This window comes from Ahaetulla prasina, chromosome 1, assembly GCF_028640845.1.
Source record: "Ahaetulla prasina isolate Xishuangbanna chromosome 1, ASM2864084v1, whole genome shotgun sequence".
Taxonomy (NCBI): domain Eukaryota; kingdom Metazoa; phylum Chordata; class Lepidosauria; order Squamata; family Colubridae; genus Ahaetulla; species Ahaetulla prasina.
The window spans coordinates 54,754,436-54,767,920 of NC_080539.1; positions in this window are offsets into that span (position 1 = coordinate 54,754,436).

Genomic DNA, 13,485 nt, shown 5'->3' on the forward strand with positions numbered 1-13,485 from the left:
TCCAAAAAAAACAAGGTAGGAAAAATACAGGCAGGACCAATCCCTTAAAGGCCTTTATGGTGGGTAGTTAAGGCAGGGGTCCCAACCAGTGGTGAAATGTAAAATTTGTTACTACCAATTCTGTGGGCATGGCTTGGAGGGGTAATGTGACTGGGTGGGTGTGGCCAACTTTTTTTTTTTATACTTTTAAAAGCATTTTTTCTACAACCTCTTCAGCCAGAGGTTGTAAAAATGCTTTTAAAAGGCTTTGACGATCCCAGCTAAGTTGCCTGATCATCAGAGGCTTTTGTTTTCTTTTAAAAACATTTTTTCCTTTAAAAGAAAAAAAAAGCCTCTGACAATCAGGCAACTCAGCTGGGATCATCTGAGCCTTTTAAAAGCACTTTTTTACAACCTCTTTGGCAAAGAGGTTGTAGAAAAATGTTTTTAAAAGGCTCTGACAATCCCAGATGAGCCACGCGATCATCAGAATTCAAGACTGATAAAGAGTGTGGTAAGAACCTGCTACCATTTTGCAAGACCAAATGATTTACTATGTGAGATGGATGGCTATAGAAATGTGATAACTATAAGTGGTTATTTATATATTTATTAAATTTCTATAGCTGCTGGCAAACAAGATGATGATGTGCAAAGGCCCTCCTAGCCACAAGTGCCATTTGCTCATCAAGCAGATGTTGTGAATCTAGAAAGAGCCCCAGATTGCGCACTGGGTCTGTCTGGGGCAGTGAATCTCCATCCAGCATTAAAGATAGCATAGTCCTTGAACCAGTGAGGCCCAAAATCCAAAGCCACTCAGGCTTTGCCAGGGTCCAGCTAAACCCTTGTTCCCCATCCAGACTTCCACTGCTTCTAATACCAGGATATCATGTTCGGCTTAATTTGCTAAGTGTGAAGTACTGATGATACCTTTCCCCATGGTAATGAGAGAAAGAGAAACAGAGAGAGAGAGAAAGAAAGAGACAGAGATGAGAGTGACAGAGAGAAAGACACAGAGAGAGAGAGACAGAAAGAGATGAGACAGAGAGAGACAAAGACAGAGAAAGAGAGAGAGAGAGAGAGTGGCAGAGAGAGAGAGAAAAGACAAAGAAAGAGAGGCAGAGACAGACAGAAAGACGGGGAGAGAGAGAGAGAGAGAGGAAGGGAGAGAAAGAGAGATGAGAGAGGGGGAGGGAAGGGAGGAGAGAGAGAGAGAGAGAGCCATTTCCCATAGAAAACAAAACATCGGGAGCCACAAAACCTGGGTAGGTGTGGCTGGGGGGGATATGTTACTGGGTGGGAGTGAGTGATGTTAAGTTGGCTGTGCCCACCCAGGTTTTGTGGCTCCCCGTGTTTTGTTTTCTGTGGGAAACGGGTCTAAACGGCTCTTTGAGAGTTTAAGGTTGCAGAAACAGCCGGCCAAGCTAAGTGCCTGAAGGGCCCCATCCCATCACTGGGAGTCCAGGTGCTTCAGCGAGCAGCGTGCTGAATTCATATTAGTGGTCTGGGGGATTAAAAATTATGAATTAGTGGTCCTTGAGCTCCGAAAGGTTGGTGACTCCTGTTTTAGTACATAATGCTTTAATACATACAATGTTCTAGTGACAAATCTAAACCCCACAAAATTATTGGGACAGGGGATTGTATCTCAAGAATGGATTTAGTTAGTGCAAGGAGTTGGATTTTACCTTAAGCTCTGGATGTTTCTTGGCAATTTCTAAACCTGTGGAAACCACTGCCAAAGTTCCACCTTTCCTGAAAGGCTTCTAGACTACACAGCCAATGACAGCATACTGTGTTTCCCCAAAAATAAGACCCTGTCTTATATTTTTCTGAACCCTGAAATAAGCACTTGGCCTTATTGCCATGGACTCAAAAGCCCGATTGGGCTTATTATCAGGGGATGTCTTATTTTGGGGGAAACAGGGTAGTAGTATAAGTAGGTCCTCGCATTTATTTTGAGAGAGGCAGGGAGAGAGAGGAAAAATTTCATTAAGTTGTACCAAGCTAAACTCCTAGAGAAATTGTCCTATCTGTTGTCATGGCTAGAAGCGTTGATATTGCAAATGAAAGTAATAAAAGTGTTTTAACAATTTCAACATATAAAAGTGTTCTTTCCAAAGGATGATTTTACATAATCAGAAAGTGAAATAGTCCCCAGACATTTCACTGTGCCAAGAATTAAGCCTTTAATAATCTTATTAAATGTTGCCCATTTTATGGAGCACTCCTGTGTAAACATTATACATTCTCTATGTTATTACTGTATATAATTGTTATAGAAAAATATGTGGAATTGGATAAAAGAAGTCTGAGTGGGGATATAATAACATTTTCCAAATATCTGAAAAAACTAATAGAGATGACACAAAGACTTGCTTTCTGCTGCCCCAAAGAACAGCCAATAAATACATTAGATAGGATAAAATGTTTTTCTAGATGTTGCTGAATGAAGTTCTCATAATCCTGACAGAAATTGTACTCTAGTACCAGTTTAAAATGACAGCTTCACTACTCCAGATATACTCATTCCCAAATAATGTTTCAGTATTAACTACAACAAGGACAAACACAAACACAGCCCAAAATAGACATGTTGATTAAAGAAATATTTTTATTAGGCTAGATCTCTGATACAAAATGGACTATAATTTTCAGTTCTCCATAGATGAGGTAAAACAGTAAGCAAAGCAAAAAGAAAAGTAAGATTGGCTGGTGTTCATGCCATTTACTTACTGATTGCCTACCTTAATCTGGTTCCCAAGAGAGATAATAGACCACAACTCCCATTCCTCCCACCCATCACGTATACTGATTTGGGGGAAGGGACTGATTCGACAAAAAGAGCCTCAAAGATGTCTTCTGTGGTATCCTTCCACTTAATGCAGTTGCAACTTTTCTCAAAACCAGTCAGACAGCAATTATGCACTCTGAAGCACTTTTTGGAATCAAATTCAAAACACTGCACAGTGGGGGCACTTGTTCTGTCCTCAGTCTGGGAGATATGAGCGATGACTTAATTAGCTGGCAATTCAGTCCACGGCAACTATCAGCTCTGGCAGCAAACTAGCGAGCGTCTGCGAAGTTTCTCTGTTATCTCTCTTGATGCCAGTGAGTCAGCCAGGAAACCAGGAACAAACAATACTTCAGCTCAATCTCTCTCTCTCTCTCTCTAAGCAGTTGATCTGCTCGCCACAAAGTGGTATAGCAGCCCTTGCTGCTTTTATACCCTGTGGGGTGTTGCTCCGTGACTCAGCACTTCCTAGGCCTGCCCCACCCCTGCTTCTGTTGTTCCCGCCTCTCCTGCCTACGAAACCTAGGGTCCAGCCAGGCCTGATTGCCATCAGCCGGGTCCGGAGGCGTGGCGGGGGGAAAGAGTCAGAGGACGGAGGCCTCGTTATCTCCTCCACCTGGGTTGCCTCTGGCTCCTGGAGCTGAGTTAGGGAAGCCGGTGCTCCAGAGGTAAGTCCTGATGGCCCTTTCCCCTCACTTTCCGAATCACTTTCTGGCAGGGGGCCCGGCTCGGGGGGCGCAGACACAACAGCACTGGTGGTTATAGTCCAATATATCCATAGGGAATCAAGCTAAGTTGCACCCTTAATATAGAAATGTCAGAATAGTTTTCAGATACCCAAATTAGGTTCTGTCTAATCCAGTGATTCCCAAAGTGTGAGCCGCGGCTCCCCAGGGAGCCGCGCTATCGTCATGGGGGCGCCGCGGAATATCTGCGCCCGCTGGGTCTGGCGCTGATGCGCCATTTCTGGGGCGTCTGGTGCGCATGCGCAGTTGCAGGTCGGATTTCCGGGGGAGCCGCGGGCGAAAAAGATTGGGAACCTCTGGTCTAATCTACCAGCTATAAAGCCTTTTATGGTACAGGTAGTCCTCAACTTAAAACAGTTCACTTAGCAACAGTTCAAAGTTACATCATCACTAAAAAAAGCCAGTTATGACCATTGCAGCATCCCCATGGTCACGTGAATTACATTCGTATGCTTGACAACTGACTCACATGTATGACGATTGCAGTGTCCCGGGATCATGTGGATCACCTTTTGCAACCTTCTGACAAACAAAGTCAATGGGGAAACCAGATTCACTTAACAACTGTGTTACTAATTTAACTTCAGTGAATCACTTAACAAGAAAAGACAAAAAATGAGGCAAAACTCATTTAACAAATTTCTCACTTAGCAACATAAACTTGGGGCTCAGTTGTGGTCGTAAGTTGAGGACTACCTTTATATGGTCTAGTATAGGGACCATCTGTAGCTTATTGACCCATAAGCTCCAACAGGATTGGTGTATTTTAGTCCATCTAATAAACAATACCATCTTATTGGACCCCCGAGGTGTGCATTCTGTGTCCTTTGGAACAGCAACAACTTCTAAAGTATGGTTAGCTACAAGTCTGCAGGCCTTCAAGAGACCTCTGAAGACCTCGCTGTTCCCCCATGCTTCTGGCTAGGGGATGGTTTGCATTCACTGTTGAAAATATATGTATTATATGTGCTTTCAAGAGTTTTTCTTCACTTGTTTTCTATTAGGGGATTTTAATGTATTCATTTTTAACCATCTACTGAATATTGTGGAACATAATATAATTGGAGTTGAGGCTTCCTTGCTTGCTTCTTACATTTTAGGAAATGGCTCAAAGACTTTTAACTCAGTTTTATTTTATTTTTCAACTGCAAATAATATTACAATGCAATTTTATGCATGTCCAATTAGAAGACTCAAGGTGGAAACAAGGGCAGCACTCTGGTCCTTTCTTTCTTTCTTCCCAGTGAAGTAAAATGGCTGTGCACACATGAACACATGAAGACAGCTGTAAGCAGCTTATGAAGCAATGGGGCAAATCTTTAAAAAAAGAAGTCACAGCTCCTTTATTTATTCAGAAATTGCTTTGAACACATTCCCCTGTATTACAAAACACTTTTTTCAAAGGGCGTGCACTGTCTTATTCTATAGAAAAAGCATCAATAGGCTCTTCAACAAACTCCAAAATTAGTTAATACACTCTTCCTGTTATAGAAACTTCACACATCCGTTCTTTTAGTATGAGCCAGATGCTGATGACGATTACTAGTACTATTTAATAGTACTAGAACTATTTTGATATATTTTTATTTCACCACATCACAAGCTCAGGATAGTCTGCTTGGCTTTCTCTAGTTTATCCTGATCAAACAAAACTCTATGAGGTGGGTTAGGCTGAGAGACAGTAATTAGTTTAAAGTTATCTCAAAAGGTGCAAGCCTCAGTTCTTAATTCACCCAGTTTAATCCAAAATGCTAACTACTACTTTCCACACCAAGTCCTGATGACTCAAAGTAGTTATCAAAGCCTTCTGACCTTATTTTGGTCATATAAATCTAGAGGAGGTGGTTTACTGAGTCAATTCACTAACAATAGACATAGAGTTTAAAATATGTATCTATGCTGAAATACTTTACCCTCTTTTGCAACCACTTCCCTTGTGGGATGAAACGGTAAAGTTACATCAGAACATGTGCCCATTATATGAACATTATACACACATCCAATTCTTTTTCTCTGCAGTATCTACTACACACAGTATTTACTCCAACAGTAGAAACCAATTACCTTGTTCTGGAGTAGTCTTATTGTATAGGGAGCTTCAAACAGAATGGGAAAATCTGCAACATCATGTCACCATAGTTTGTTATGAATGCTACTGAATAGCAGTATATCAACTACAACAACTGCACGGTTGTAACGTTTCAGTTATTCTACAAATTTCATTTCTCTTTGTAGTGTCTTTCTAGAAGGATTGCAAAATGCTTTTCCGTAATATGGATTTCAGTTACAATTTGTTCATTTGCTTGATGCTCTTTATTTTATATAGTTATAACTATTTTATTTGTATGCTGCCTTACACTTGTTAAAGGCAGCTAATCCAAAGGTAGATAACTCATCTCTAAACTGACAGATGGTAATCAGGAGATATTTCAGCTACTTGGAGAAAAATGGCTGCAAGCAGAATCTGTAGGAAAGTAAATCATGAAAGAATGGATTCTTCTATCATTTTTAAAATCAACTTCTAGTGACTAGGACAGTGCCAATCTTAAATTTAATAGAAGTATTGGTCAGTTCTGATATTTAAAGCATTGAAGAGTTAGATATGAGGGCAAGCTGTAGTTTTGGATGTTTTTAAATGTCTTATTTAAAAATTCCAAAAGGACATTTCAAAGGAAGTATGTCCCATTCATAGGTGAGCAACTGTTCATACATCCATTACCCCTTTTATAGGTAAAATACAGCTGTAATTGTTTTAAAAGTTGCAAAACCTAAATTAACCAGCTCCTTGAAGCTGTGAGCTTCTCTTTCAATCTCATGTGAAAGACAGCCTTCTTTAATCAATAGTAGAAGTGCTGTGTCACATGAAAGCCATCTGAACTTCTTATTCATTTTCCAAGGATACTCAACCTTACTAGCTGTGAATGTATGGCATAATTTACAAAAGAAATCTTAAAAGAAGCATACCATCAGAAGTAATATAGTGAATCACCTAGTTAAGAAGTGCACAATTTTTGAAATAAAGGGGCCTGCCTCTTAATCTGCTGATTTGCTGGACCAATGTTTTATTTTATTTATTTATTTATTTATTTATTGAATTTTTATACTGCCCTTCTCCCGAAGGACTCAGGGCGGTGCACAGCCGGACATAAAATACAAAATATGTACAATTAAAACAAATTAAAACAAAGAAAAGAAAAACAATTAGTACGGGAATGGAACTTGGAAGCCTTTAATGTTAGGCTCTCCTGATAAAGACATAGCAGTAATCACCAACTGCAAATTTTACTCAATTTTTCTAGAATACTAGTTTCAAATTCAGCAGAAGATACTCAAATACTTGACAGGGTGTCTTGATAAGAGACCTTCACCATCCCATCTCCACAGAAAGGAAGATTCTTCCACCATTTTTAAAAAGCTAACATTTTAAAAAGAATACAAAGTTACGGAAATCTGAGCAACTGGATTATTTTGTTTAGAAAATTCTTTAGAATTCAATTCATCACCCAAGCCTTTAAGGCTTTCTTAGTTATTCATTGCTCCTGTGTAGGAGAGGCTGTTGTATAAACTGATAACAGAGGAATGTCCAGACGGTTAAAATGTGAACTTCTCTCCGTGAGAAACATATACTACTACTCCTCTTCTTTTTTAAACTGTTGTGGGATTGTCATGATTAAGTCTATAGAATGAAAGGCTGGAAGTCTCAAACCCCAGAGACCTTTTGAGACTATACACCTAGCTCCATTTCCTCTTGCTGTGTAGCTTGGAAATTACTGCTGCCATCTTATTTTTCAGATATACCTCTATCTGGTGTGATTCCATTAAACCTGCTTTATGAAAATGAAAAATAAAATCAGTTCTAAAGCACGACCTCTGCTCCTGTAATCTTGAAGTGCGTGACTAGGCAAATCAGCCCATCCTCCTTTGTGGGGAGGTAGACCATTTTCACAAGAGATAAGTAGAATCAAATTTCTTTTTTTAAAAAAATAATCTGTACATTTACTTTTAACTTCAGATGTTATCATACCAAAATTATCAAATGGTAGAGAAGACAAAGATATATTGTTGTTCAAATCACTGACAAATATCTCAAAAGAACCTTCAATAGAGAAATATACAGGAAAAGATAAGACTCTGAACAGATACTAAAATGATGCTGATCTTCTCCTATGTGGAAGCAACTTTGATGTAAAGAGTTGCCAATTTGCATAAAGCACACAAAATCTGAGTGTATAAAGATACAATAATAACTACAAATATAAGCTTAAAAACAGAGAAAAAAGTTAGCACTTTCCCCCCTATTCTTCTAAACAACGCTTAGAACAAATGTTTCCTTTGTTCAATGTGTTTACCTAGAATATTTTTTTCTTGCTACAAATTCCAACTTTAATAAAAAACTGGGGGCAGGGTATTAGTTTTCTCTCTCTCCTTCTCCTGTCTGCAGCACAGAGTTTCTCACTTATCTGTCTTCTGCCAGAAAGTTTCCAAAACACTAAAACATCTTTTGTGTACTACTGAAAGAATGTCTTCTTTATCATTTATACAGAATGTCTTCTTTATAATTTTAGCTCGCTTATCTTCAGTCACTGAATATGAAGATAGAGAGAGATCATATAGTGTATACGAACAAACTTGAGTTCTAGTAGATGAGGCTGTGCACACAACAGAAAAAAATCAAGTAATTAGGAAGCGAGGGCTTGGCAGCATAAGGAAACAACAGCCAAGAACAAGTTAATAACCAGCCATCAACACTCCAATCAACAACTAAAAAGCTACACACAACTAGGGACCATATAAATACTACACACAGAATAGCCAGAGCACACATGCTGCTAGACAGAAGTTTCCTATGGATGGGCTTCTGCACAAGTCCGAAAGCTTGGAAGACTAAACCTCTGGCTCCCATGACCAACCCAGATTGGATTCTGCCACATTATCTTGGGAGACGTATATAGGCTTTCATTCATGAGGAAAAAAAATACCAACCAGAACGAAGCAACTCTACTTTGGTCCACCAAAATATTTTAGATGTCCTGCCACCCATCTCATTGTCAAGAAACTCCGGGAGGCTTACAAACAGCATAAAAAAAACCAAGAACGAAGGTACAACAAAAACTTAAATTGAGTAAGATAAAGTGTGCACAGCATAATTTCTAGAATTCTTTCTAAGCCCTTTTACAACAGTAGGCATTAGGTAGTGCTATATATTTTCTTCAGTGTAACGAAGTGATGTACAGGTGGTCCTCAAGTTATGATTCAGCTACCATTCAAAGTTATGGTGGCACAGGACAAATGCCCCCCCACCCCAAGTTCTAGTTGTTGCAGCACCTCTATGGTCACGTGATCAAAATTTGGTTGTTTAGCCCCTGCTGCCCTATGTTCCATGAGTCCTGCTTTGCCCAATTGACCATAGCCATCTTCCTCCTGCTGCTGCTAAGGCACACCCAGCCTGGCTGCTTAGATAGCTGCTGGCTAGCCCAGTCCTTCTTTTTGAGGCCGATTGTACCATTAGCACATCCTATACTTATTATTTATTTTATTTATTATTTCAATTTTTATACCGCCCTTCTCCCAAAGGACTCAGTGCGGTTTACAGCCAGAATAAAATAACTGATACAAAAATTAAAACCAATTTAAAAGAGAAAAATTCAAATTTGGCTGGAAACTATAAAATCCATTTAAAAACCATTAGGCCAGTCCTGCGCGATAGAACAGAAATGTTTTCAGCTCGCGACGAAAGGTCCGGAGATCAGGAAGTTGGCGGATACCTGGTGGTAGCTCGTTCCAGAGGGTTGGAGCCCCCACAGAGAAGGCCCTCCCCCTGGGGGTCGCCAGCCGACATTGTCTGGCCGATGGCACCCTGAGGAGACCCTCCCTATGAGAGCGCACTGCTCAATGGAAGGCCACCAGTAGCAGCAGGCGGTCCCGTAAATAACCCGGTCCTATGCCATGGAGCGCTTTAAAGGTGGTAACCAACACCTTGAATTGCACTCGGAAGACCACCGGAAGCCAGTGCAGCCTGCGCAGGAGAGGTGTTATATGGGAGCCTCGAGTCGCTCCCTCTATCACCCGCGCGGCCGCATTCTGCACCAGTTGGAGCCTCCGGGTGCTCTTCAAGGGGAGCCCCATGTAGAGAGCGTTGCAGTAGTCCAGGCGGGAAGTGACGAGGGCATGAGTGACTGTGCATAGGGAATCCCGGTCTAAGAAGGGACGCAACTGGCGTATCAGGCGAACCTGATAAAAAGCACCTCTGGCAACGGCCGTCATATGCTCTTCCAATGACAGCCATGCATCCAGAAGGATGCCCAGATTGCGGACCCTCTCTGTAGGGGCCAATGACTCGCCCCCCACAGTCAGTGATGGCAGGAGGGAAGATACATTTCATTGTTGATAGAAACTGATGAGGGGGATGATGATGGGGAATAACCCATACTTGAACATAGTGGGGAAGATGTTTCTTTGGAATGCTTGGGATCAAGGGATCAATATTTTGAAGCAATTGGTTTCTAACAGTGATTTTAAAGACTTGGAGAAGTCTTTTGTTGAATATGACTAACCAAGAATATTTGCTTAACAAATTATACAATTGAAATATGTACTAACTAAACAGTGTGACCAGATGCTTTAGCAATCTATAAAGCACCTGCAATTTCAGGTTCCTTAAGAAATGCATTGCTGTAACAGAAACCAAGAATTTGATTTTATATGGAATATAAAATAAAAAGAAAATTAGGATTACTGCAGTTGTACACCTGAATCATGAAATGAAGAACTGGAATATCTAGTTTTGAAGAATCAATGGATACAGGTGTTAAGAAATGTAACATTTGTTACAATTTAAACATTAATTCATCATAAAATACTACTTCATATTAATCTCACCTCTTGAAGAAAATTTTAAAAGGGATGGAGATTGAATTGTTCATGTTAGCATTATAAAAAAAATGTAAAGGATTTTAACTCATATGATACCGTCTTTATCTAAGTACTGTTTTGTTTTGGTTTCAAATTACTGCATATGTCAGTATTTTGACCAGAAATATACTTAAGGATTTCAGTATGTGTCACTCCTTCAGGATAGGCCAGACTAGGAAACCAAAGTCATGTGTGCTAGTACTACTTTCATTATAAGGTGGTAAAATCTTCTGAGGCTGAATATATACACCCACCCATTTTTTTTTTGTCTGAGAATACAGAGGGTCTTTGACTGAGATGTTTATTTTCAGGTTATAGTTCTGGCCTGGATTTTTTTTTTATCTGACTGCTGTCTTGGTTGCGGCTACTCCTCTTGGTTTCTTGAGGTTATTCCTTCCTTCTGCCTATTACTGTACAGTATGATGGAACTATATTCTGAAAACATGGAAAATGTCATCTCATCAAGAATTTTGACTGTATCTAGGTGGAGGTACAGAAGAAAGATTTATATAATTGGAAAGAAACTTATTCTCCTGATGTTATTGCATGGATTCAGGATACACATTTATTATCTATTTTTAAAAAGTATCTTCCATAAAATTGAGAAGATAACCCAATATGTTGTGATGTAGACTAGATTTATTGATAACCTTAAAGACTGAATTAACTTTATATTGTTGTAAATTCTGACATGGGTCTTTTTCCTGTTTTTTCTTTTGGTCACATTTTGGTTACAAAATAAATAACTTTAAGACTTTCCAGATAGTCCACATCAAAAAAACAGATGCTGCTGGATTTTCAGAAATGCTATTCAGAAACATTCAAAAATTGTTGTAGCATCTTTTAACAGAAACTTGAAAGTGTGTTCAAAACCTTCACTAGTACCTTTTTGAGGTCAACATGTTCAAGTTGAGTCCCTAGTCTTTTTTCTCATGTTTCTACTTTCCCAGGACTTAATAACTATTTTGCATCTCCTATTTTCTCTCTAAGGACATGTTACATTTCTCTACCATCACTATAAAGCCCACAGTTGCTATGATGCAGTTTTTCATTCTAGATCTGAAACTCTACACATCCCTAGTTCCTCCATTATTCTTGTATTAGGTACGAGGGGGGCATATAAGTAATAGATCACAATATTCCCATCAATTAAGCCCAGTGTTACCCAATCTTCTGATGTATTGGGCATTTCCTCCTCTATTTAAACAAAAAATAGTAGAAGAGGGCCGTATAAGCAGGGCAATTTATAATGGATTGCAGGAGAATGGGATGCCCGCACACACAAAATTATACAAGGCAGCAAGTTTTCTTTTCTTTCTTCCTGTTTGGGTTCCCTCTGTCTCAAGCTATGCTTCTGTAACGAGTTTTTTGGATGAGTTATGAATTAAACAAAGTGGTACTAGATAGTTGAAGGAAAATGTATACTGTATATCCTGCGTCTCCCTCTAAATGGTAATCAAGAATCTAATTATTCCTTGCTCTTTCCCCTGACTGAGAACACCTTTATTCAATCTGAATCAAGTATCAACTTGCCTTCCTTTATCAAGGCCATAACTGATATCAGGAATTGTTTTAAGACTTGAACACCTTCCTTGGATGTCAGCCTTTGATAATTGATAATCAAAATATTGTCTAGATCTCCTATTTCCTACTGCAAATAGGAAAACATGACAGAGTCAACTATGACAATTAACTCACTTTATAACCAAACAGAAAGTGCAACTATTTTTAAAGCCTCCAGTCACCAAAGGGTACATCTGAACCTTTCCAACCCTGGTTAACATTAGCAAAACTCTTCAGTATGCCAGTTGAGGTCACAAACATTAAGAACATAATCATAAAGAATCACACACAGCCTTTCCCATGGGGGGGAGGGGGTAAGGAAAGTTTTTTAAAAAGGTAACAGAGATGGAGCACTTAGGAAAGCTAAAGATTTGCGAGACTTAGTCCTTGTCACTGGTTCGAAGAGATAAGTTAGGATAGAGAGACCATTTTTTGGGGTTACTGGAACAGCTTGTGGTGTTTGCACAACAAGCTCCATCTCAATGACTAAATTGAAGAGTGTTTTGTGAGCATGGCAAAAAATTATCCCAGCTGCTAATTTCTCATAATCAGAGCTATATGCCTTGATGGACCACTTGTCCAATGTCTCCAGCCACAGGGAACTACATGCAGGGAAGTGACCTATCATAGGGATTGGTTGGTCTTTAGCATTCAGTACAGATGTTCTTACATAGTATTAGAAAGGGAAGGCCAAGGCTGGGGGCTTCCTCCTTCCCCCTCCTGTACTGGTCCAAGTCAAACTAATACAACCTTATGCAGGCAAGGAATTTGGGAGTTTATTTTCAAAGATTGTTGTAAAACATACCATGAGAAGATGTTGTAATGGTAGCCAATATTTAAGTATATACAGTGAGGCACACGTTGGAGTTAGATCCAAGTTATCCCTAATTCTGTTCAAATTCTAGAGAAGTTGATGCTACCCAGCAGTGATGAAAGTAGTTAAACACACCACACGGCTGTCATATTTTTGACTGTAATTTGACAGCAAATTCCGTGCTTTTTGATGGCCACCGGACATGTACAAATTAATTCTCCGGCTACTAAAACGATACTTGTTCTGCTGTGAAATTAAAGCACGGGAATCTTACAAGGAGAAAAAGCACATCATCACGTCTGAAAACGAGCCGCTTCGAAGGCTTTCAATTCCACTCTATCTGACCACATATAGCCAAGAAGTGGACTTCCTTTTACTGCAACTTAGCGGACGAAAAAAAAAAAGAACCACGAGAAAGGCGATTGGCTATAATTAATACAACTTTTCTTCCGCTGCGTTTGAGAAGGGCTTGAGGGAGGGAGGGACAAACCGGGAAACGCAGCGCCAACTACAAGCCGGTTGGGGGCGCTCCCAGGAGCGGTCCCAGCTACGTATTTCACTCCCCTCCTCCTTCCACACGTTTTGCAGTCATGGCGTTGTGGAAAGAAAGAAAGAAAGAAAAAAAAAGCGTGCAGCACAGTCCCGCACCCTTCTTGGGCTCACACGTTACTACTTGG